General features: G+C 47.5%; 1 protein-coding gene across 1 annotated transcript in view; it reads right to left on the bottom strand.

Moving 5' to 3' along the window:
* The window catches only part of rassf6 (Ras association domain family member 6), a 79,066-nt gene extending 62,546 nt beyond the window's left edge, over positions 1–16,520 (bottom strand). Inside the window, exon 1 of the mRNA XM_038804566.1 lies at positions 16,352–16,520. The gene's annotated coding sequence lies outside the window, so the exon portion shown is untranslated. The remainder of the gene's footprint in view (positions 1–16,351) is intronic.
* Between the last annotated feature and the right edge of the window lie 5,154 nt (positions 16,521–21,674).

Genomic DNA, 21,674 nt, shown 5'->3' with positions numbered 1-21,674 from the left:
CGCCACTGACACCAGATTGGCTTGGAATTTCCTCATGGTTTTCTGATTGGCTGCCTCAACATTGGTTGAAAATTGCCAGGGAAAACCCTGAGGACATTCCCAGTGATTATCTGGTCACTTATCTCGTTGCTGTTTGGGGGATCTTGCTGTGTGTGAAATAGTTGCCATGGGCGTAATTTTATGCTGACATATTTTTACGGTCCCATTGAAGTCAATGGACTTTTCAACGGCTCACAGCATTTTGCAGCCCTGCCCCCACTGTCAAAGGGCTATAAACACCCGCCCCATGTTTCCTAATCTTACAACTGGGACTTCATTTCAAAAGTATTTCATGAGCTGTGAAATACTTTGGGTCATTCAGAGGTCACGAATGATGCTATGTTACTGCAAGTCCATCTTTATTTTATTCAAAAGAGCCCCAGGACTCCTTTTTTTTTTATAAAGAGGGGGTGATTCTCTGGTGTAAAGCCTGCTATAGAAACATAGAAAATAGATGCAGGAGTAGGCCATTCGGCCCTTCGAGCCTGCACCACCATTCCATATGATTATGGCTGATCATGCAAATCAGTATCCCACTCCTACATTCTCTCCATGTCCCTTGATCCCTTTTCTCACTGCCTGCTGTACAAGGGCCATGTCGAGCTCCCGCTTGAATATATCCAACAAACTGGCCCCAACAGCTTTCTGTGGCAGAGAATTCCACAAGTTCACAACTCTCTGAGAGAGTTCCTCATCTTCCTCATCTCAATCCTGAATGGCTTACCTCCTATCCTTAGACTGTGACCCATAGTTCTGAAAGTCTCCAACATTGGGAGTATTCCCACATCTAGCCTGTCCAGTCCCATCAGGATTTTATATGTTTCAATGACATCCCCTCTCATTTTTCTAAACTCCAGAGAGTACAAGCCTAGTCGATCCAGCATTTCTTCATATGTCAGTCCTGCCATCCCGGGAATTAGTCTGGTGAATCTTCGCTGGACACCCTTAATAGCAAGCATGTCCTTCCTCAAACTAGGAGAACAAAACTGCACACAATACTCAAGATGTGGCCTCACCAAGGCTCTGTATAATTGCAGCAAGACATCCCTACTCTTATACTCAAATCCTCTCACTATAAAGGCTAGCATACCATTAGCTTTCCTCACTGCCTGCTGTACCTGCATGCCAACCTTCAGTGACTGTTTCACCATGATACCCAGGTCTTGTTGCACTTCCCCTTTTCCTAAACTGCCACCATTGAGTTAATAATCTGCCTTCCTGTTTTTGCCACCAAAGTGAACAACCTCACATTTACCCACATTATATCGCATTTGCCAAGTATTTGCCCACTCAGCCAGCCTGTCCAAGTCACCCTGTAGCCTCTTTGCATCCTCCTCACAGCACAAACTGTCACCTAGCTTAGTGTCGTCTGCAAATTTGTAGATATTGCATGCAATTTCTTCGTCCAAATTATTAATGTATATTGTGAACAGCTGGGGTCCCAGGTTTGAACCCTACGGGACCTCACTAGTCACTGCCTGCCACTCTGAAAAGGACCAGTTTATTCCCACTCTCTGCTTCCTGTCTGCCAATCCGTTCTCTATCCATGTCAAAACATTACCCCCAATACCATGAGCTTTAATTTTGCTCACTAATCTCTTGTGTGGGACCAAAAGCCTTTTGAAAGTCCGGAGACACAACATCCACTGGCTCACCCTTGTCCACTTTACTGGTCACATCCTCAACAAATTCCAGAAGATTTGCCAAGCATGATTTCCCTTTAATGAATCCATACTGACTTGGACAGATCCTGTCCCTGCTTTCCAAATGCTCAGTTATTTCCTTTTAAATTGACTCCAGTATTTTCCCCACCACCTATGTCAGGCTAACCGGTCTATAATTCCCCATTTTCTCTCTCACCTTTTTTAAAAAGTGGGGTTACATTAGCTACCCTCTAATCCATTGGAACTCTGCCAGAGTCTATAGAATGCTGGAGAATGATCACCAATGTGTCGACTATTTCTAGAGCCACTTCCTTAAGTACTTTGGGATGCAGAGCATCAGGCCCTGGGGACTCATCGGGTTTCAATCCCATCAATTTCTCCAATACAATTTCCTGACTAATAGGGATTTCCTTCAGTTCCTCCTTCATTCTAGACCTTCTGTCCCCTACTATTTCCGGAAGGGTATCTGTGTCCTCCTTAGTGAAGACAGATCCAAAGGATTTGTTCAACTAGTCTGCCATCTCTTTGTTGTCCATTATGAATTCACCTGTTTCTAACTGTAATTTGCCTTTACATATCTGTAGAAGTTTTTACAGCCAGTTTTTATATTTTCTGCAAGCTTACTGTCGTATTCTATTTTTCCCTTCCGAATTAAACCCTTTGTCCTCCTCTGCTGAATTTTAAATTTCTCCCAGTACTCAGGCTTGCTGCATTTTCTGGCCAATTTATATGCTTCCTCTTCGGCTTTAACACAATCCCTTATTTCCCTTGTTAGCCATGGTTGAGTCATCGTCTCCATCTTACTCTTGCGCCAGACAGGGATGTACAATTGTCGAAGTTCATCCATGTGTTTTTAAATGTCTGTCATTGCCTATCCACCTTCTGTATCCTTTCCCTGCTTATCCTAGCAAATGCATATCTCATACCATCATAATTAGCTTTCTTTAAGTTCAGGAGCCTAGTCTCAGACCTAACTGTGTCACTCTCCATCTTAATAAAGAATTCTACTATATTATGGTCACTCTTTCCGAAAGGAACTCACACCACAACTTTGCTAATTAATCCTCACTCATTGCACAATACCCAGTTTAGGATGGCCTATGTCGGGAAAATTCCGGGAGAGGCCCACAATGGGATTTGCGCCAGGCTCCAAACAGTTTGCGATGTTGCCGGACCCTCCTAGCAGAAGTAATCAGGTTCACATCCAGAGGGTGAACCCGATTACCATTCGTTTAAATGAGTTTTAATATTCAAAATCAGCTTAACGCCGAATCTTCCGGGAATGTGCAATGTTCCCACCCGTCGGTGTGACGTGTGACAAATGGAGACAGATGTGATGACCACGGCGGGGAGGGGGGACTTGGAGACCATGTCGGGGGGGGGGGGGGGGGGGGATGCACGGAGGCCATTGTAGCCTCCGGGTGGTCCATGATATACACTTCCCCTTGGCATGGCCAGGTTGGCACTGCCAGAGTGGGGGGCCTGGATGGGCAGGCCTAAAGGGGGAAGGGGATTAAGGACGGCCCATTAGAAGGGCCCGAAAGCCAGTGATCTATGTTTGATGGTGGAAAACATGCCATCAATTGAACCAGGGTCTTTAATTTCACTTTGGGTTCAGGCTTGCTGGCATGTTTAGGCCCCGTCCCACACAATGATGGCACAAAACATGCGCCCCCTCAAAGAAATGCTGACCTGCTCCGGGATCCTGCCTGTTTCTCTCGGGAGAAAAACCTTGGTTTTCTGACTGAACCTCTGAACCTAACACTTTGCCATTTTGGGGGGGAAAACTCCACCCAGAACTTGCCCTGCAGAGACACAAATAGATATTCAAATGGGCTGACTCCGCAGATTATGGTCGGGTTAGTGCTAATGAGTGCTAGTTCAAGGCCACCAAATTAACATGAATACAATGTGGGCGCGATTCTCCGCAAATGCGGCGAATCGTAAAGGCTGCCGTGAAACTGGCCATGTTTCACGGCAGCCTCCGGGCCCCCTCCCGGGACCCGATTCTGCCCTCCACAGGCGGGGCTAGCAGCGGGGCCCCGTGAAGCACGGCATCGCGGCCTTAGCGACTGTCGCTAAGTCCGCGCGCCAAGCGTCACGCCGACTGACGCGCAAGATGACGTCAGCCACGCATGCGCGGGTTGGACGGCTCCAACCCGCGCATGTGCGGGGCCGTCATCTCCCTCGGCCGCCCCGCGGACTGATCCTGTGGGACGGTGGAAGGACGCACTGCCCGCGATCAGTGCCCACCGATCGCGGGCCCCAGCAGTGGCCCTAGGGTTGCTGGCGCCCCGGGCAAGCTGACCTTCGGCGCCCTTACAAGTGCCAATTTTAAAGGCCTCCAGCGCTGCGCTCCATCACCTTTCCCCGCTGCGGATAGCCTTTTCCTGCTCCCCTCGGCGGCCCTCCTCCTGCCGAGGACCCTCCGTGCAGCCACTGCCTCACACAGACACTGAGCAGCCGCCAGCGGCTGAACCAGACCGGCAGGCGGCCAAGGCCAATCAACATGGCGGCCGCACAGGGGGCAGGGGCCGGGGCTGAAGGAGCACCCCATGTGACTCCGGGCTGCGCGTGGGCAGCTACTGAGCATGCTTAGCTGCCATCAAGCGGAGGCAACATGTTGCAAATGCGCAGATCGTCCTTAGAATCTTACAACCTTTCGGCCACTGAATTAATTAGATTTGATTTATTGTCACCTGTACCATGAAACACATAGGACATACAGAAGTACATAATGCAAATATATAGACATAGACTTGATGGCGCCCCGGGCGACTGCCCGAGTTGCCGGTACCTTGAGCCGGCCCTGGCGGGCCCATGCCCCTCTTGGCACAGCCGTGGTACTGCTGTGCCAATCGGGGCCCTGGATGCCCAGAACGGGCATGTTGCGGCTGTTTTTACGACGGCAGCAAGCAGGTGTGTTTGCTGCCGTAAAAACGGCCGTAAAGGCCTGGGAACTTGGCCCATCGGCCTGGGGAGAATCGCTGTTCGCCGTAATAAAAAGGCGAGCAGCGATTCGTGTCGTGGGGCGGCCGTGGGGGGGGGGGGGGGGGAGAATAGCGGGAGGGCGTGAAAAATGTCGGGGACGCCCTCCCGCTATTCTCCGACCCGTCGTGGGCAGCGGAGAATCCCGCATGTTCTTAATTCTCTTTCTAAAACCTTGGATTGGTTAAATTCCAGGGAGCTTTTCCAGACCCAACCAATAATGTTTGCTTTCAGTCATGCTTGTCACCCTGAAAGGAATTCTAACATTAATCATCAGCAATAACTTTATTCAAGCAAACATAGCAGAATAAACGCTGAAATACACTTTAACAAAATTTAAAACTGGCAGAGTTTGGGCCAGATTTTGCGATCCTGAAATGGGAATGAGTGGAGTCGGATGGGAAAAGAAAATGGTGTCTGGAAGGCCTGCGCCCACATTGGCACTGGCCATTTTCGCAGTGTGGGAAAGGGAGTGGGTCATTTAAAATGGTGGTGGCACCATTGTGCTGATTGCTGAAACTGGATTTTTCAGGAGGGTGAGTGAGTTTTCAAAGGTCCCCTGAAACACATAAGGTAATAAGAATAAAATAAACCCCTCGGGTCCGTTCCACAATTCAATAGGATCATGGCTGATCAAGGATCAGATTTCCAATGAAACACATGCAGGATCTCTGACTGATGTTTTTACAGCCAATCAGGTAGAGACATGCATCGCAACCCTGCTTACAATTGAAAAGTCAATCACAATTCCCAACTAGGCACAGATAAGGGGCCAGGGCTTATCTGATCCTTTGCAGCTCTGGACACGACGCAGGCGCTGTGGAGACAGACACACATTCAGAACTACATTACCCATGCTGCATGTGGCCAAGCGCCTGTGTAGTGAGGAATGTCAGTGCGGAATCTGGGGAAACCCACAACCATGGTGCCTGATGGGAGTTGTAGTTCTTCTGCACGCAGCAGCGGTTGGAACTCAGCAATTGGAGTTTGAATCTGACAAAGCCCGAGTGCTAGCAGCTGTCATGTGGGCAGGACTGGAATTAGAGGTGCGCACCTGTGTATCCCACCCACAGGTGGCGGGAACCAGGATCACAGTCATTTAACCCCCTCTACTCCATCTGCCTCTCCCTCACATTCTCCATTCCCACAAGTTGGAAAATGCACATTGTGGGGGAGTGAGACAGTGTGTATGTGTGGTGGACCAGCTTGTAGCCAGGCTCCTTCAGGAGTGAGCTTATACTGACCACAGCCGCCACTCAGGGAGGTGCCACCTGGCATTGTGATGCAGTTGGCTACTGGAAGTGGCCATGGGGCAATAACCATTGCAATGGGATGTGGTGTGCAGGAGTGCACCACCAGCTCACCATGAGCGAGATGATGCACGTTCTGCAGTTCAATCCCTCATGCTCACACTGAATCGAGACCAAAGGCTTGATTTAACGGCTCTGTCGTGCTCAACTTGGTGTCAGGACAAGGCCTCTCGTGAGATTTGCGACGCTCAAAATGCTTCACGACACACCCACATGTTTTGAGTTTGCCCCAAGCTTTCTGGGTTGTGGACAGCCTTCTCCGAGGCAATGTCCAAGGTTGTGGGGGTGAGGGTGAAGCCATGCCCAATAGTGGCAATCTTCGGGGTATCGGAGCAGCCAGAGTCACACATAGGGAAGGGAGCCAACGCCCTCGCTTTTGCTTCCCTAATCGTGCGCGCCGGAGAATCCTGCTTGGCTGGCGATCGGCAGCACCACCCAAAGCTGCAGACAGGCTGGCTGACCTCTCGGAATTTCTCCACCTGGAGAATATTAAGTACGCCATCCAAGGGTCAGAGGAAGGCTTCCTGGATACTGGATTGAGGGCAGTTCGTCGGCCTGTTCCAAAACCTGTTGGAGGCCAGCAACGAGGAGTAAGGAGCAAAGGAAAAACGATGAAGAACCAAAGGACTGTGCAACCTGCGGGGGGGGGGGGGGGGGGAAGGAAAATGGGGGAACCACAAGAGAAGAAGTGTGCTGAAACCAATGGGGGGGGGGGGGGGGGGGGGGGAGGAAGGGAGGATATCATAGACCGATCCAGAGGGCAGCAAAATGTACGTACAGTTAGTCAAATGAAGGACAAAACAAACCTCTCTGTAAAATAAAGCAAATTAGCGCGGGCAAGAAAAATGTGATGTATATAGGCAACAACTGTTTATAAATATGAGAAAAGCCAACAAAAAGATTTTCAAAAAAAATAAATTCTGCCTTTTCCAGCGACGTCCACATCCCATATATGTTATTATCATAAATATAAGAACTGCAAGGGTTAATGAAATGTCGAGATCAGCCATTAGAGGGAGCTAGAGTTACAAGTATATAAGATATTGATGCTAAGCCTTGTGGGGGAGGCAAGTGAAGGCGTTAGCTAGGGTGCAGACCAAAGGAAAGATAGTGTGAGTAAGAGCAGATCATAGATTAGTACAGTGTAGAGATTAGTTATAGATGAGTATGTTATATGTTAATTATCAACTGTGTATTATTTAGGAGTACATGTCGAATCCAAATTAGCAGTGATAATAAATTTAGAGCTTTGTTCAAGTTAAAAAAAAATAATACCTCACGAGATTCAATGGAGTCTTCCAAAATGTTGGGATCTCGATCTCGCCCTCAGGGGACGTGACCTGGATCAGCATATTTAAATGAGTCATAGGCTAATTCAAATATGCATTTGTGGGATTCCCCCGGTTTCTGGAGGCATGGGAAAACCTTTCCACTGCATGCAATCCCTGTGGCACCACTAAATTCCACTGAAGTGGGCTCAGGGATAATTGGTGCCAATTAAGTCAATAATCAGCCGAACTGACAACCCGCTGTAAATGGATGAGTTTCTACCGCAGGCCCAGTCCCACCTCCATTCATTGTGGGCGGCTCTCCTGCTGCTGGGAGACTGGACCCGGCAGCCTGGTTTCCCGTGACAACAGGCTGTATTAAATCCATCCAAATATTTCAGGTCAGAGCTAATGAAGGATTATCAACCTGAAACGTCAACACAGGCCAGAATTTTACGCTCTCCCCAGGTGGGTTCTGAGGCAGGATAGGGGGAGTGTAAAAATACAGGATTTCCCCTGGGATCCCACTCACTCTGATCAGACACAATTTCACAGTGAGGTGGACAAGGCATCAGGTGGAACTTCCCCCCCCCCCCCCCCCCCGTTTCTTCTGTCAAGGCCCTAAAGTAGCCATTTTATGCCTAGTTAAGGGCCTGTTCTCACTAAGCCTCAATTTTTAGGCTGGTGGGCACTGGTCAGAACCAGTAGGGAACTGCAAAATCATAGAATTTAGAATCATAGAACTTAGTGTAGGAGGCCATTCGGCCTATCGAGTCTGCACTGGCTCTTGGAAAAAGCACTTTACTTAAGCCCACATCTCCACCCTATCCCAGTAACCCCACCTTACCTTTTTGGTCACTAAGGGCAATTTATCATGGCCAATCCACCTAACCTGCACATCTTTGGACTGTGGGAGGAAACCGGAGCATCCGGAGGAAACCCCCGCAGACACACGGGGAGAACGTGCAGACTCCGCCCAGACAGTGACCCAACCCGGGAATCGAACCTGGGACCCTGGAGCTGTGAAGCGACTGTGCTAACCACTGTGCTGCCGTGCTGCCCATGAACAAATCTCCATCTTGAGTGGGAAATGTGGGGGGAGAGGCACCTCAACCTGAAGGCCCGTTGAGATTTGGAGCACCCTCCCTTTTGGACCTGGGAATTCCAGTGCTCCTTCGATCCCTGGCCTATACCCCAATGTTAAGATCAACTCCCTCCCAGTCCCCCAGGGCCTGCCTTACGCCGCACCCCCCCCCCCCCCCCCCCCCCCCCCCCGCCCCGCCCCAGGACTTAGTGTGGTCCCGGGATTTAGAGTGAGGCACAGCCATGCAGCACTGCAGTACCTCCTCTGGCCACTGCAGCGCTGTGTCTGAACAGGTTGGAAAGCTGTTGGCCAATCAGATAGGCCACCTGCTGCCAATCAATGCTCAAGTGAGTGTGAAATGGCAGTGGGCCTGTCAGAATCGGCAGGGCTGGATTATGCTCCAATTCCCGCAATAGCGCTAGCGTTTGCCAGCCTGAAAATTCAGGCCGCAGTTTCTCTCCACAGGTTCTGCCCGACTTGTTGAATATTTAATACAATAATAATCTTTATTGTCACAAGTAGGCTTGCATTAACACTGCACTGAAGTTACTATGAAAAGCCCCTTGTGGGAGGAAACCGGAGCACGGTAGCATTGTGGATAGCTCAATTGCTTCACAGCTCCAGGGTTCCAGGTTCGATTCCGGCTTGGGTCACTGCCTGTGCCGAGTCTGCACATCCTCCCCGTGTCTGCGTGGGTTTCCTCTGGGTGCTCCGGTTTCCTCCCACAGTCCAAAGATGTGCAGGTTAGGTGGATTGGCCATGATAAATTGCCCTTAGTGTCCAAAATTGCCCTTAGTGTTGGGTTACTGGGATAGGGTAGAGGTGTTGACCTTGAGTAGGGTGCTCTTTCCAAGAGCCGGTGCAGACTCGATGGGTCGAATGGCCTCCTTTTGCACTGTAAATTCTATGATAATCTATCTATGATAAACCCACACAGACACAGGGAGAATGTGCTGACTCCACAAAGACAATGACCCGAGCCGGGAATCAAACCTGGGACCCTGGCACAGTGAAGCCATTGTTGTAACCACTATGCTACCGTTATTTCCAGCATTTTCGGTTTTAAAAATATTTGGCTATCTAAGTTTGGAGGAATTAACCTTTCTGCTACAATTGAAGGATTAATTCCAGTAATTTTTTCATGAAAATACCAGCCTTTCCACAAATAACTTACAATTAGTGCAACATTATCTGGGTATTGACCACCTTTTGACCAGGCAGGTGAACCCTCCCTGGTCCCGTGGCGCTGCCGGCAGTGTTGAGACAGCTGTTCCTCTGAAAGTTGTCTCCAGTTACACGTTGTTATGCCAACTCGTATATTAACAATGAGGAACACTGGACTATGTGAGCACTTGAGATAAGGGCTCATTCCTTTGTTTGTGAACCTGTCTGGCAACTGTAAAAATACACCACAACATTCAAAACAGGCCTTGTGTTTCAGCAGTGCTGCTGTCTCGGAGTCTGCGTTCACGAGCTCCGTAAACTGGAACCTTCAATGGGAAGTTGATCAAAAGGCTGAATACGCTTGCAAAGTCTGATCAAAAGACGAATATTTATATTTGCAGCAATGTCATGAGGAAGTTGGGAAATCACTAGGGAAACGAGCAAACAACACCAACAAATTAAATGTCCATCAACCGGTGCCCTTTTAAAATCCAAAGTTCTCTGCATGCAGCTGAGATTCCTCTCTCAGACAGCTACTTCTGATCAGTAGTGTGTGGAAACGATCCTTTCTCCAGCTTTGACTCACGGTGAAGCATGCCCCAGAGCAAGACTGGACTTCAGGGATCGGATATTTTACATTGTGGTGAAACAAATATGCAAATCAGAGAATGCTGGCTGTGCCTGTATTAAATTTGCAACTGACATTTGGACATAGTGAAAGTTGAAATATCCCTTGGTCAAGATGAATTGTCCCAGGGTTAAAGTAGAATTATCACAGTTGTTGCACTTATAAGGTTTGGAAGATTGTTAAGTTTTGGGACACTTTGTTTAATTTAAGATAAAATAGGGTAATTAGTGGGGCCTTGTGCCCTGTTCAAAAATCCTGTTTGACAACAATTAACCTGGGCGGTTTGTTTGCTATGGACACAGTGAGGCCCAGATTGGTTTACTAGGATGAAAGTGAAAGATGTTCACATAAGTGGACAATGGCAAGGGCATCTGTGATGGTGAATAGAATGTTAGGCCCTAAGTCTCAGAGAGGTATGAAGAATAAAATGCTCAACAAGTGGTTATATTTTTAACTGTCTATTTAATTTCAAGATAGAATAAAGTTGGCGATCTAAAGATGAGATAATTAGCATTGCTTTCTGGATACAAGGCCCTTGTGATTCACGGGGATGGGGTTTGGCAAGGGAAAGTTCATGGAAGCTATTTATGATCTGGTTGCAGACATTCCTAAGATAGACCTGAACCTCATAGACACAAACAATCTGCAAGAATCTGAGAGAGACCAAGCAGAAAGATAGAGGCAGTCAGTATTTATTGTTCAACGCGCACAATGCAGTGGGCACTGGCACTCCAAGTGAAGTGACCAAGAGTCACCTAGCTTTGGCTAGCAGAGGGAATCTCACTGTGAATGCCAGTTCGATTAGAAGTTATCAGGCTATGAAAGGGAAAAGGAAGCAAGCCATCAGGAACTGAGAATAGTTTTGGATTGGCTCCTGGATTGGATTTGTTTATTGTCACATGTACCGAGGTACAGTGGAAAGTATTTTTCTGCGAGAAGCTCAACAGATCATTAAGTACATGAAAATAAAATACTGAATAGGGCAACACAAAGTACACAATGTAACTACATAAACACGGCATCAGGTGAAGCATACAGGGGTGTAGTGTTGATGAGATCAGTCTATAAGAGGGTCATTTAGGAGTCTGGTAACAGTGGGGGAAAAGTTGTTTTAGAGTCTGTTCGTGCGTATTCTCAGACTTTTGTATCTCCTGCCCGATGGAAGAAGTTGGAAGAGTGAGTAAGATGGGTGGGAGGGTTCTTTGATTATGCTGTCCGCTTTCCCCAGGCAGCCAAGGTGTAGATGGAGTTAATGGATGGGAAGCAGGTTTGTGTGATGGACTGGGCTATGTTCACGACTCAATGAAGTTTCTTGCGGTCTTGGGCCGAGCAGTTGCCATACCAGGCTGTGATGCAGCCAGATAGGATGCTTTCTATGATGCATCTGTAAAAGTTGGTAAGAGTTAATGTGGGCATGCCGAATTTCCTTAGTTTCCTGCGAAAGTATAGGCGCTGTTGTGCTTTCTTGGTGGTAGCGTCGACGTGGGTGGATCAGGACAGATTTTTGGAGATGTGTACACCTAGGAATTTGAAGCTGCTAACCATCTCCATCTTGGCCCCGTTGATGCTGACAGAGGTGTGTACAGTACTTTGCTTCCTGAAGTCAATGGCCAGCTCTTTAGTTTTGCTGGCATTGAGGGATAGATTGTTGTCGCTGCACCACTCCACTAGGTTCTCTATCTCCCTCCAGTATTCTGATTCGTCGTTATTCGAGATCCAGCCCAGTATGGTCATATCGTCAGCAAACTTGTAGATGGAGTTGGAACCAAGTTTTGCCATGATGCAGTCGTGTGAGTACAGGGGCTTTAGTAGGGGACTTGTGGGGCCCCAGTATTGAGGACTATTTTGGAGGAGGTGTTGTTGTTTATTCTTATTGATTGTGGTCGGTGTGTCAGAAAGTCGAGGATCCAGTTGCAGAGTGAGGAACCAAGTCCTAGGTTTTGGAGCTTTGATATGAGTTTGGTTGGGATTATGATGTTGAAGGCGGAGCTGCAGTCAATAAATAGGAGTCTGATGTAGGCGTCCTTGTTGGCGAGATGCTCTAGGGATGAGTGTAGGGCCAGGGAAATGGCGTCTGCTGTGGACCGGTTGCGGCGGTACGACAATTGCAGTCGATCTAGGCGTTCTGGGAGTATGGAAATGATGCGCTTCATGATCAACCTCTCGAAGCACTTCATTATGACTGAAGTCAGGACCACCGGACGGTAGTCATTGAGGCATGTTGCCTGGTTCTTCTTTGGCACCGGTATGATGGTGATCTTCTTGAAGCAGGTGGGGACCTCGGAGCAGAGTAGGGACAGGTTAAAGACGTCTGCGAACACATCTGCCAGCTGGTCTGCGCAGGCTCTGAGTGCACGACCAGGAATCCCATCCTTACCCTTCGCCTTCCAAGGGTTCACTTTCAGGAAGGCCGATCTGACTTTGGAAGTTGTGATGGCGGGTGTGGGTGTGTTATGGGTACTCGACAGCGGATCATTGGTTTCGTGCTCGAACCGAGCATAGAATGCATTGAGTTCATGCATTGGAGGATGAAGTGTCCACTTAAGGGACAGAGTAATGTAAAACTGTGAAAGGGGATTTTCAGCTAAATGGGGAAATTTTCTGTGGTCTGGAGTTTAGGTTGCCTACAATACTAGTGTTTAGCCAATGCTGTTTTGAGTTTGGCTGTTACAGTAAAAGCCTTAAAACATAAAGTCTTGTCAAGTAATCCTTCCAATTAGTCACCGGAACGTTATCGGTTTCTACAGAAATTTTAACACAATGTTAAAGTTGAATTTTCCGAGAGTTAAAATGAAGTTATTCTGTGGTGGAAGCTGAAATATTCCAGGAAGAAAATTCCTTTGCTAGGAATCTTTTTAGTGGAATAGTTTTTAGACCCAGACATTAGTTTCTACTTGAGGTTTTCCTCCAGCTAGTTAATATGCCGTGTCTTTTTACAAACTATGTATCCAACCTCTTCACAGAAACCGGGTAGAATTTAATGCATGGTCTGGACCTGCATCGCCTCCTTTGGGGAAGGTCCACCACATTAAGTACCAGTCAAGCACTAAATGGCCACTGACGGGCTTTCTTTGGGATCAAGGAGCCTGGGGGCTGAAATTCCATTCCCCGAGAGCTGCCAATCAGATGCTGATATGCAGCTCTTCATGGCAGGCAGCTATTGAGGTAACAGTAGTAGCCACCAGCAATGCGCCCAAAAGAGACTCAGTTCGGGACATAGGTCACAAGTGAGCGGGATAGGGTGGGGATTGAGGGTTGGGTTTTTGGGGAGGGTAAAAGAACTAGAGACAAGAGCACGATGGTGGCTCTCAGTAAGCCTTCCTGAAGCCAGATCCCTTGATCAAGCACTGAGTACCTGCAACAAGGGACCCCTGCCTTATTACAACCGGAGCCCACAAGGAAACATGCCAGGCTTGTGGGTGACTTTCCTGTCTAGCCCACCACTGTTTGAATGTCAGTGGGAGTGGGATTAGGCCTTTAAGTGAGCATTAATTGCCCATTTAAGGGCCTCAATTGGCAGCAGGTGGGAGTCAACAAGTCAGTAGTCTACAAGTTTTCCCACCCTGCACTTAACCAGGACAGAGGCAGGAAGCTGTCACTCTCACGCACATTGGGCAAGATGTTAGGATGCATTGTTTATTAGATTCCTGCCAGTTCCAGCATACAGAGGGTACTGCTAGCTGTTATGGGGAGCTGAAGACAAGCTGCTTCTGTGGAACGAAGGGTTGTTAAACCTACTACTGCCTGCTTAGTGCACTGCCTTCTCCCTATTGTCCCCAGCGGTTGACTGAAACAGTGTTTATTTCCACAGTTGCAGCCTGACCAGGAACAGAACAAATGGTTTCACCATTGCATTCAATCTAGCCATCCTTCCTGTATGGGAATCTTATCCAAGGAACTGTTTGATTGGCATCTCTGAGTTGGAGGGACATGGGACCCAAACTTCTAATTTATTTGGGTAGAAAACTCTGGGGCTGGATTCTCCGACCTCCCGCCGGGTCGGAGAATCGCCAGGGGGCGGCGTGAATCCCACCCCCGCCTTCTCCCGAAGAGCCAGCACCAGAGATTCGCCGGGGGCGGGAATCGCGCCGCGCCTGTCGGCGGGCCCCCCTCCCCCGGCGATTCTCCGGCTCGCGATGGGCCCTAGTCCCTGCTGTCATGCCGGTCCCGCCGGCGGGAATCAAACCACCTACCTTACCGGCGGGACCAGGTGGCGTGAGCGGGCTCCGGGGTCCTGGGCGGGGGGGGGGCGCGGGGCGATATGGCCCCGGGGGGTGCCCCACGGTGGCCTGACCCGCGATCGGGGCCCACTGATTAACGGGTGGGCATGTGCCGTGGGGGCAATCTTTTCCTTCCGTGTTGGCCCTAGTCTTCACGATGGCGGACACGGAAGTGACCCCCTCCCCTACGCATACGCAGGGATGACGTCAGCAGCCGCTGACGCTCCGGCACATGCGCAGACTTCCGCCGGCCAGCAAAGTCCCTTCGGCCCTGGCTGGCGTGGTGCCAAAGGTCTTTCCCGCCGGCTGGCAGGGCGCCAACCACTCCGGCACGGGCCTAGCCCCTCAAGGTTATGGCTTGGCCCCTAAAGGTGCGGAGAAATCCGCACCTTTGGGGCGGCCCGACGCCGGAGTGGTTCACGACACTCCATCCCGCTGGGATGGACAAGAAAATCAGGCATGATCTAAAACGGGCATTCAGCACTATTGCTGGAGACCAGTTTCACTCCCATTGACTCTTTGACAGTTCGAATCCTTGAAGATGTGGGCAGCCCTATACTAGATTTCAGTGACATGATGTCACCCCTTTAAATAACTCTCAGTTCCTTGTTTCGTTTCTGCTTTCACTTTCGACAGTTGCATCCACCAAAGCAATCTTAAATGATTATTTTATCATTTTAAATGCATGGCAAAGGTGATGTATTCAGTAATTTGTTTCTCAAAGTTTGGGACGGAGGTGGTCTGCTCCAATCCTGTGTTTTTCCAAATTCCTATGGCAGCCGAGGTAACTACTTAAAATCTGCCTGAGCAACGTTTTGTTCCAATCTGCTTAAATTCACTTGTCACCATGTGTTGAACTTCACTCCAAATAAATGAATCCCTGAGTAATACACACATTTGAGGGGGTGGAGGTCACGCAGCCAGTTGGAGTACAGATCCCGAAGAATTAGACACGGGAGGAGAGTGTGGATAAAAATCAACAAAGGGCCCGAGATGAAGAGATGAACAAAGGCTCACCTCAAGCACCAGTTGATATGCTGGTTGTTTTGAGTGGTAAGGCGTTCAGCTCTGGCCAATTTGTGAGCATGGTTTTCCAATCTGTCTTGATTATTAGTAAAAAGTGGACAAAAGAAAAACTTGATCCTCCAAACAAGTAATGATGTGTATTCCAGCACCATCTATTTTCATAATATTGCTCAAGGGATTGGCCGTGGCCAGAACATTGACAGAACCCCCCCCCCCCCCCCCCCCCCCCGCGCCCTCCCTGCTCCACTCATCAAAATACCACCATTGTATCATGGGATGTAAATTTGGTGCCTTTGTTTAATGCCTCATCCAAAAGATGGAAGGTTTAATTCTATTAGATCGCTTTGTTTTACTATTTGTTACCTTTCCACGTTTCAGACAGGGTGCAAACAGGTGAGCTACAAGATACGTCTGCAGGGAAGTATTTCAGACACTAGTAAAAAAATAAAATCAGCCGATTAAGTCACAGGAATGCTATTTCATTCACAAGTTATAACGCGTTATGCTCCATCATGAGCTTTGGACTGGTGAGTAAACGTGGCAGATTTATAAACTATATTGAGAACTAACACAGCAGGAACTTAATCCTTAAAATGCAGCAAATGAATACACAAAATCAAGTGTCATTATAACATTTGCACTTTGGGCTCTCATTTCACTAACATGGTGCCATATCAATTTGCACAGCGAAGGTTGTAAAATGTACATGAGTCACAGTGGCTTTCAGTCTTGTGCCATGATTGCAGCTGTATCAAGTGTTCAAGTTGTAGCAGTCGGGCGAGTTTGAGGGTTAGTGCAAACACTTGTTCCAAATCATTTTGCACAACTGATCTTGAAATCACAAAACTGAGTTTGATTAGTCTCTGAGTTCTGACCTTCCCATTCGTGGACCAAATTAACGCGGCAAAGATCAAGAGAATTGTGATAAACATGCATTCTTAATCCTTAAATTTCACTTACCTGAGGAAACCTGAAGTGCAAATCAGTGTGACAGAGTCTCACAGATCCCTTCACATTGTCCATTCACACAAATGACAGCTGTAGAACTACCTGTCAGCTCACCTCTAAAATATGGAAGAGCCTCAAGAAAAAGTTAATTATTAAGGAAGGTAAACTGCCGGGCTTGAAATTTGACACACCCACCACCAGCTGCCCTGTGCATTTTGGGAGTGTTTACTTTGTTATAATAAGCAGCTGACACAAACACACCCACACTGGCAATGCTATTAGAGAGACAACTCCATACCTGTGTTTAAATAATATATTGCTTCTGTAGAGAATCTTCATGTTGCAGATTAAAATAATAATCTTTACTATTCTCACAAGTAGGCTTGCATTAACACTGCAATGAAGTTACTATGAAAATGCCCCAGTCGCCACACTGCCTGTTTGGGTACACTGAGGGAGAATTCAGAATGTCCAATTTGCCGAACAGCACCATCTTTCTGGACTTATGGGAGGAAACCGGAGCACCCGGAGGAAACCCATGCAGACACGGGAAGAATGTGCAGACTCCGCACAGACAGTGACCCAAGTCGGGAATCGAACCTGGGATCCTGGTGCAAAGCGATAGTGCTAACCACTGTGCTACCATGCCTCGCAGCACATTTTTGGGCAGTGCACTCCAGACCCTAACCACTTGCCGCATGAAAACGTTTGTCCTCATGCTGCTTTTGCTTCTTTTGTTAATTATTTTATATCAGTGTCCTCTCGGTCTCGATCCTTTCAATAATGGGAGCAGTTTCTCTCTGTCCAGACTCCTCATGATTTTGAATACGTCTATCAAATTTCCTCTCAAAAATGTCTTTTCTTGAAAGAAAACAGTCCCAAATTCTCCAATCTATCTTCATAACTGAAGGTCCTCGTTCCTGGAATCATTCTCATGAACATCTTCTGAACCCTCTCTAATGCATCACACCTTTCCTAAAGTTCGGTGACTGGAACTGGGTGTAGTATTACAGCTGAGCCAAACTCGTATCTTATACAAGTGAGGGAAGAAACCTACCCTGAAGACATTGTCTTAAGGCTAAAATCTGTTCCACTGGGTATAATTGAATATTTTGTACTAAATAAACCAGAAATCATAGGCAAAATAGAAAATTTTGGAAAACGTTTTGAGGTTGGAGGCAAAAGCAGATTAGACGTCTTCATAAGTCCCATTTTCGGAGGGTGAAGAGAAATGGGGTGATGGAAATGAGAAATTTGTTGATATTTTTGGGAACCCCTCAGGCAGTCTATTGGTATATTTGCAAATTATTCCCTGATCCTAATAAAGGGAAATAAACATTCATTGACGGATACTCTAACTGGAGAAATGTTGGCAGAGATATTGCTAATCATGACATTTCCAAAGCTCATATTAAGGTTATGTGTGAGTTCGTTCAGAGATATAAATTATCTGGGAGAATTGATTGTGTATCATCAGCTCAGTTTGAAAGAAGTATTCTTATTGGATGAAAGTGCTGAGGGTCCCATACCAGCATCCCCGAACAGGCACCGGAATGTGGCGACTCAGGGCTTTTCACAGTAACTTCATATGAAGTCTACTCGTGACAATAAGCGATTTTCATTGATTTCATTTCAAATGTGTTGTTGCCACATGCTGCTGTATTCTTTGGGACCACCTCGAAGAGGACATGATGAGACATCATTGTTAAGTCAAAGAGATCATTTTTTTTAGCCTGCCTTGAATATCTCAGTGAATTTGATGAGCTTCTCAAAGAGCATTTGAAAAGTTATCAATATTGGGGTTCAGGGAAGATCAACTTTTTAACACCTATGATGACTTCCTCTCTAGAATGGCAGAACTGCTTAGAAACCAATTCACTAATGAAGTAAAAGATGCCAAATTCTATTCCATAATAGTTGATTCAAGACCAGATTTGAGTCATGTGGACCAATTAACATCAATTTTAAGATATGTGACCAGTGATGGGAAAGTTCTAGAGTGAATTTTTTTGTTTTGTCCAGGTACAATCCCACCTTCCTGAGTGCCTGCAGACAGGTTTGGCAATCATTGCAATTTAGGTTTGGACATCAAGAATTGTCATGGGCAGAAGTTCGCTAATGCCGCAAATATGGCAGGAAAATATTTAGGTCTACAAGCGAGACTGAGCAATGTAAGCCCCTGTGCGTTATTCATCCCATGTTCCAGTCATTCCTTGAATTTAATCTGCAATGCTGCAGCTGAATCCTGTGAGGCAGCCATACATTTTATGACTTTGTTCAAAACATATATTTTGTTTTGGTTTCCACGCTGTTGTGGAATATATTGCAATCACACTTGGAGCAAGCAAATGGAAAACATTTGATGGTCAAAAGAATTTGTGGCACCTGGTGGTCCACCTGTGTAGATCCCGAATTGGCTTTGAAAATGAACTTTGCTGATATAAAGAAACCTTAATAGACATAACTGGATCAAATTCAGAAAAACCGTGGGCGGGATTCTCCGGAGAAGGCCTGGGGGGGGGGGGGGGGGGGGTGAATCCCGTCTCCGCTGGCTGCCGAATTCTCTGGCGCCGGAGATTTGGCAGGGGTGGGAATCGGGCAGCGCCGGTCGGTGGGCCTCCCCCGGAGATTCTCCGGCCCATGATGGGTCAAAGTCCCGCCCATTCTATGCAGGTCCCGCCGGCATAAATTGGAATTGGTCCCTTACCGGCAGGACCTGGCGATGGGAGCGGGCTCCAGGGTCCTTGGGGGGGGGGGGGGGCGATCTGGCCCTGGGGGGTGCCCCCACGGTGACCTGGCCCGCGATTAGGGCCCACCGATCCGCGGGCGGGCCTATGCCATGGGGGCACTATTCCTACGCACCGGCTGTGTCAGCCACCGCGATGGCCGGCGCGAAGGTGAACCCCCCCCCGCGCATGCGCGGGGATGACATCAGCAGCCGCTGACGCTCCCGTGCATGCGTGGACCAGTGCCGGCCGGCGGAGTCCCTTCGGCCCCGGCTGGCGCGGCACCAAAGGCCTTCCATGCCGGCCGGCGGGGCGCAAACCACTCCGGAACCGGCCTAGCCCCTGAAGGTGCGGAGGATTCTGCACCTTTGGGGCGGCCCGACGCTGGAGTGGTTCCCGCCACTCCATTGCTGTTTCTGCCCGTCCCGCCGATTCCCAGAGAATCCCACCCCATATGTCAAAACTAGAGCAAAATACTGAGCAGGGATGTTTGAAAAGTACAATATTGCTGTTTTTACTCTTTTGAGAAACCATTATTGCCGCCAGCAAATCGCTGGAAAATGTTGATACAACTTTAATGAATGCTGCACAATTCTTAGCTTCAGTTTAAAATTTTGTCACGGAAGTTCAAAATGACTATAGCTCGGTGGAAGCAGAGGCACTGACTTTAACATTAACAAACAATACAGGTCACTCGGACGATGGGAAGGATACGAGACACTGGAAGTTATTCTTCAGTGAAACTAGAGACAATGGGCAGGATTTTCCAGCTCCCCAAGCTATACGTTTCTTGACGGCGTGCCGTTCGCTGGCAGCAGGATTTCATCTTGTCAATGGGATTTCCCATTGTAACTACCCCACGCCACTGGGAAACCTATGGGTGGGATGTGCTGCCGGCGGGAAAAGTGAATTGCAATGATCGGAGAATTTCGGCCAATGAAATCACAGTAAAAGGGAAAGAGAAAAGCTGTCAATATTATTTGTGAGACAATAATGGTGCAATTGCAGAGTAGAAGTGAATCTCTGAAGAAAACTGTTGATTTATTTTGCATTCTTTTCGACAGAAGTGTGGATGAGAATGCTTTTGAAAAGGAAGTGAAAGAATTCATTCATTTCATCGAGAATGATGAGCTCTTTGCTTTGAGATCACCAGATGATTCTTATAGATTTATACGAAATGGTTTGCAGGCAATGTTTCCAAATATGGAAACCATTCTGAAGATATTTTGAACAATACCTGTCACAAATATTTCCGGTGAATGATCTGTTTCTATATTAAAAAGAGTTAAAATTATTACTGAAGTACAATAAGTCAGGAACATTTGACAAGTTCAGCAATACTGACGATTGAAATAGCGTCTTTACGACATCCGGTCATGACATGTAGGAGATCACGCGTAAGGTAGCTCCCAAAAGGGCTCTTGGTTTTGGTCCATTTCACCTGATTCCAGGCGGTAAGTGGTGGACAAACTCATCCCATTTCAGATCCTTTTGTGAGAGAATATCAAAAGGAGCAAGAAAGAATATTGGGAAGAAGCTGTGAGCGGAAGCCCTTCGGAGGAGCTGAGAAAGGCGTGGAGATCGGTGGGATCGAAGATGGCAGAGGCAAACTCATCATCAGAATCGGAACAATTAGGGTGCCCCTCCCCTGTACACACAGACAATGCACAAATCCCCTCCCCTGTACTCACTGATATGGGCCAGGGTTTAGAGAACCCTAAAGTGTATAATGGAGTTCACCTGACCCATAACTTTTAATAGATTGTGGTATGGGGAGCATACGGCCCACTCTACAGGTATGGTACAGCAGAAATGGAAACGTATTTTTTAAAGCAAAACAATGTTTATTCTATGAACTCAAGTTAACCTTTTTAAAACATATAGTGAACATCTCAGCAAACATTAATTCAAATACAACCCCCAAAGAATACAACACTAAGTGATCCTTCAGCTGTCCTTTTAACATCCATAAGATTTTTTTAAAAAACCTTCAAACAGAAGCACATCAGGTTAAAGTCACTACTGAGAGCATGTATTAGTTTTAAATCACCAAAGGACCGATTTAGAGTTTTTAGATTACAGAGAGACTCATACACCTTCTGGCTGTGACTGCAGCTATCCAGCTCTGAAAATGAAACAAAAACACACTATGCAGCAAAAAGCATAAAACAAAAGTAACAAAGCTGACAGACAGCCCAGTTCCTCCCACTCTCTGATATCACTATAGTAATAAACACCCATTACTTAACAGTACTCTCACAACAGATATGTATATACACACCCATTTATAAACAACCAATTCTTAAAGGTACACTGATATGACAAAACAGAATGCACAAACCCCCTCCCCTGTACACACTGACAATGCTCAAACGCACTCCCCTGTACACACTGAATGCACAAACGCACTCCCCTGTACACACTGACAATGCTCAAACCCCCTCCTCTGTACACACTGACAATGCACAAACCCACTCCCCTGTACACACTGATAATGCTCAAACCCCCTCCCCTGTACACACTGATAATGCTCATACCCCCTCCCCTGTACACACTGACAATGCTCAAACCCCCTCCCGTGTACACACTGATAATGCTCAAACCCCCTG

Source organism: Scyliorhinus canicula, chromosome 8 (genome assembly GCF_902713615.1).
Source record: "Scyliorhinus canicula chromosome 8, sScyCan1.1, whole genome shotgun sequence".
In the NCBI taxonomy this organism is placed as follows: domain Eukaryota; kingdom Metazoa; phylum Chordata; class Chondrichthyes; order Carcharhiniformes; family Scyliorhinidae; genus Scyliorhinus; species Scyliorhinus canicula.
The sequence above is the reverse complement of the archived record's forward strand: the minus strand, read 5'-3'. Positions and strand labels throughout refer to the sequence as shown.